Source organism: Tasmannia lanceolata, unplaced genomic scaffold, assembly GCF_043159265.1.
Source record: "Tasmannia lanceolata isolate RefF3 unplaced genomic scaffold, GAP_Taslan_0.1 ptg000018l, whole genome shotgun sequence".
NCBI lineage: Eukaryota > Viridiplantae > Streptophyta > Magnoliopsida > Canellales > Winteraceae > Tasmannia > Tasmannia lanceolata.
Genome location: NW_027518695.1, coordinates 5536863 through 5541163, shown reverse-complemented (window position 1 = coordinate 5541163; position 4301 = coordinate 5536863). Strand labels below are relative to the sequence as shown.

At 40.1% G+C, this 4301-nt stretch overlaps 1 long non-coding RNA gene across 4 annotated transcripts; it reads right to left on the bottom strand.

Moving 5' to 3' along the window:
* Nucleotides 1-911: 911 nt before the first annotated feature.
* On the bottom strand, nucleotides 912-2764 carry LOC143851658 (uncharacterized). 4 transcript variants are annotated; one of them, XR_013236442.1, is made up of 4 exons: nucleotides 2497-2764; nucleotides 2119-2342; nucleotides 1436-1616; nucleotides 912-1171 (listed from the first exon to the last, which is right to left on the bottom strand). It is a non-coding gene; the product is annotated as an uncharacterized LOC143851658 (long non-coding RNA). The 4 variants fall into 4 exon arrangements; XR_013236443.1 differs by having other exon boundaries at nucleotides 1475-1616; XR_013236441.1 differs by lacking the exon at nucleotides 1436-1616.
* Nucleotides 2765-4301: the final 1537 nt, after the last annotated feature.

Here is a 4301-nt window from a genome sequence, read left to right as displayed (position 1 = left end):
AGGTGGTGGCCATGATTTCTTAAAAAACATTCTACAAAAAACTTGTTTTATTTCATGGAAAAATTGCTAATGGGGGACATCAAAATACGAGAATTGCCAATGGGGGATGGCCTCCTCTAGTGTATTTATGATGACAATTTTACACTAAGGGCCCGTTTGGATACCTCCCATTTTGTATTTGGATTTGGAATTGAGTTTTGAATGCAAAATGAATAGATCCGGCAGCTCATGTAGAGGGAGACAGAGAGGGAAGGGGGTAGTTCCTAGTGGAGGGGAGAGGTTGAGGAGCAAAGAGGGTGAAGGAAACTCCCAGATCTGTGAATTTCCAATTTCTTATTTCCACAGCACACTTAGAAATCTAATTTTTTTTCACTTTCAGCTGCTGAATTAGAGATCCAAGAATTTGATCCGAATCAAATTACATTGCAAAAAGGGCTGCAAAAGTGAGAAGTCCAAATCAAAATCTTCTCGGCATCCAAACGTGAAAATTTGATTCTAGGAATGATATATGCTCCCTTATTTTGATAATAATCGCACTTCACTGTATTTAAAACCATCTGTAGCTGTCTCTCAACAACTGCCAACCATTTATAAAACGACGTGTGCCAGTATTATTTCCCTCTATTTCAGTTTTAGTTAAAGCTAAAAGCATATGGCAGTGTAATTAGAAACAATTGAGATTCATTACAATGTTTCAGAGTGCAGAAAATAGCCAGAATGGGAGTCCGTGAAAATTACTAAAGAGAGCTCTATAAAATCTAAACATAAAGATCTCATATGACACTGCTACTTGCAAATTCTAAACATCATATAGACTATGCATTCAGTGTCAATGATCTGAGAGCAAGGCCACGCTCATAATTACTTGGTACATAGCATATTGACAATAACAATTGAAAAGGCAGCACAAGTTCTATCAAAAGAACATTACATATCCCCGTCTTCTATAGCCAATAACAATTAAAATAGTTTGTTTCTAAAATACCACACATCACAAATACTACATAGTGATGTCAAGATGCAAAATAACATCCTAGCAATGCCTACCATCCGATATTACAGCTTCAAAAACCAACGAATCACAGCTGCCATAATCAGAATGAAGCCTAACAGGCAGCAAAAGCAAGTACAACCGGTATTGATCGCATCAAATGAAGGATCGATAGTGGGTCTGCAAAAACAAAAAACACCAAGTTAGTGACAATGGGCAGTGAGAAATGGCACCTTCTAAATGATTTTTTTAAATGATGATTTAAACTTTATTGTAAATGATGTAAACTTTTTTAAATGACAATGGGCGGTGAGAAAAACACCCATAATCCAAGGACTCATGCTTTAAACTTTCTTCTAAATGATTTTTTCCTTGAGTTTTGGCTTATGTTCTTTTTTTCTTCAGCTTCTAAAAATAGTGACAATGGGCGGAGAGAAATGGCACCTTCATCTACAAAGCAAGTGTCTAACTTCTAAATCTTACTCATTTCCATCTTGGTTATCGGCATTTTGCTGCTCATGTGATGTTGGTAAAAATGATACATGGCAATTGGAACAGGGTTAGAAGCCAACTCTCAGTCGAATCATATAGATCTAAAAGGGCATATAATCATTAGGGAGCCATTCTGAAACACAAGCTCAACAATGTCATATTAGTTCTCAAACACAGAACCTTACAAACCCCATAAAATTAAAATCCATAACAGGAAAAAGAAAGAAAAAGGACTGCTCCTAATAATCAATTTTTTTCTCGGGAAACAGCCTACTAAGCCATAAATTGCATAACTCCAATTACATCAAACAGAAGAGGGGAGCCTAGTTGGGACCCTAGTTGCATAACTCCAATTACATCAAACAGCCTACTAAGCCAAAATGCAGAAGCATTTCCCCCCAAACTACACGCCAGAAAGCTCTTTTTTTTAATAGACAATTCAAAAACCTTGTCTGATAACAGAGGCATTTCATCAAACAGAAGAGGGGACCCTAGTTGGGACCCTTAAATTGCCTATGTTTGCCAAATCGTGTGAAGTGCAAAAAGGGCATGTTGAGGCCTTTCCATCTAAAGCCTACAGAAACCATCACCAATCCATGAAAGGTGGGTTGGTTATAGATTTTTTTTTCATTTACCTGTTTGTTTAAGATTATGACAAGAAAATAGAGGCCATCTTCTCTGTTTGATCGTGGAAGTTGGCGGCTGCTGTGGAACCCTCTTCTTTACAGACAAATTTTAGTGGTGGAGATTTTTCATCGGATCGTGGATGTTGGCGGATGGTGGAAGAGGCCGAAAGCTTCGTGCAGAAACCCTCTTTTTTCGTTCAGAGTAATGAAACCCTCCTCAAAACCCTCTTCAACTGAGAAAAAAAATGCAGATGGAACACTACTCAAAACCAGAAGAAACCCTCTTACAATGCGGAAAAAAAAATACCAAACCCTCTCCATACATGATTTCCTTCTGATTTTCAGCAAAAAAAAGAGAAAAAAAGAGAAAAGTTAGAAGAAACTAACCTTAGGAGGCGGCTTTGCAGAGGGCCGGAGGGGAGCGTCGTTTTGCAGAGGGCTGGAGCGTCGTTTTGCAGAGGGCCGGCGGAGATGAACGGAGATTTGGGCGGAGAAACCCTTCTCCTTGCGTCTGTTGTGTCGTGAGAAAGAGAAAGGGATTTTCTGTCGAGGGTAGCGTGCGTGACGCACCCTCGATAACCCATGTTTTGTCTTGGCTTTTTCCAGGCTGGGCCCACTACCACAACCAATAGGAATCACCCTCTCTCTTCAACCGCACGAAGCCTCCATGCGCTCAACCTCACAATCATTTTCCTCATATATATATGAGGAAAGTGAAGCTACACCGCCGATGTAGCTAACTTAGCTAGACCGCCGGCTTAAAATACAATGGAGCCACATTGTTTTGGTGATCCAAACCAGTCATTTGATTGGCCCTCACAGAGATAGGGTGTCCACCAAAAATTAGCTCCATAGGATCATCCCAACCCTTCAAACTGTGGAGGCAAAAATGGACAAATTTGTGAAGGTTTTTACACGTTCATTTTTGCCTCCACAAATCGTAGGGTTGGGATGATCCTATGGAGCTGATTTTTGGTGGACTATCTATGTGAGGGCCAATCAAATGAATTCTTTGGATCACCAAAACAATGTGGGCCCATTGTATTTTAAGCCGGTGGTGTAGCTCACCAAACTTATGGTGAGCTTAAGAGCCCCAATCACATGGGTACCACATTTTCTGTGGTGATCCAAACCATTCATTTGCAAGGCTCTATCATAGATAGGGTGTGTACCAAAAATCAGCTCCATAGGATCATCCTAACCCCTCCATTTGTAGAGGACAAAAATGGGCAGATTTGTGGACAAATAATGTATGTCCATTTTGACGTCCACAAATGGATGGGTTAGGATGATCCTATTGAGCTGATTTTTAGTACACACCCCATCTATGTAAGGGCCTTTCAAATAAATGCTTTGGATCATCCTAACAAAGTAGGCCCCAATGTCATTGGGCGCTTAAGCTCACCATAAGTTTGGTGAGCTTAAGCTCACCAACACTTTCCTCATATATATATACAATAAGCCGGGATGAAAAAAGAGAGTTTTTTCGATTTTTTTGAAAAATCCGTGAGAATTACACCTCACATTTTTTGACTTTTTTGAACAAATGCCCCGATTCAACTCATATAATTGCAATCCTACCTCCCCTCCTTTATGCTTTTAACAAAGGCACCCATTAGATCATATAATTTCAATCCTACCCCTCCTTTATGCTTTTAACAAAGGCACCCATTAGAGCCGTATAATTTCGATCTTACCCCCCTTCTTTATGGTTTTTTAATTAAAAAACTATAGGGCGATCTTGACCATCCGATTTAAGATAAGAGGAATTATGGAAACATCTATAGATTGGAGGGCTAGGATCGGCCTATGGAAATGATTTTTGGGGTACAACCTATTTATGTTGTGTTCCATCACATGGACGGTTTGGATCAACCTATCACGTGGTCCGTACCGTTCTTTGTTGGCCCGTGCATCGCACGGGTTTTTTACTAGTATATATATGAGGAAAATGATTGTGAGCTTGAAGCTCATATAACTTATATGAGCTTGAGGGCCAAAACACATGGGTCCCACATTTTTGTGGTGATCCAAACCATTCATTTGCAAGGCCCCATCATAGATAGGGTGTGTACCAAAAATTAGCTCCATTGGATCATCCTAACCCCTCCAAAAGCGGAGGGCAAAAATGGGCAGATTTGTGGCAAACGGTGTCTGTCCATTTTGCCCTCCACTTTTGGATGGGTTAGGAT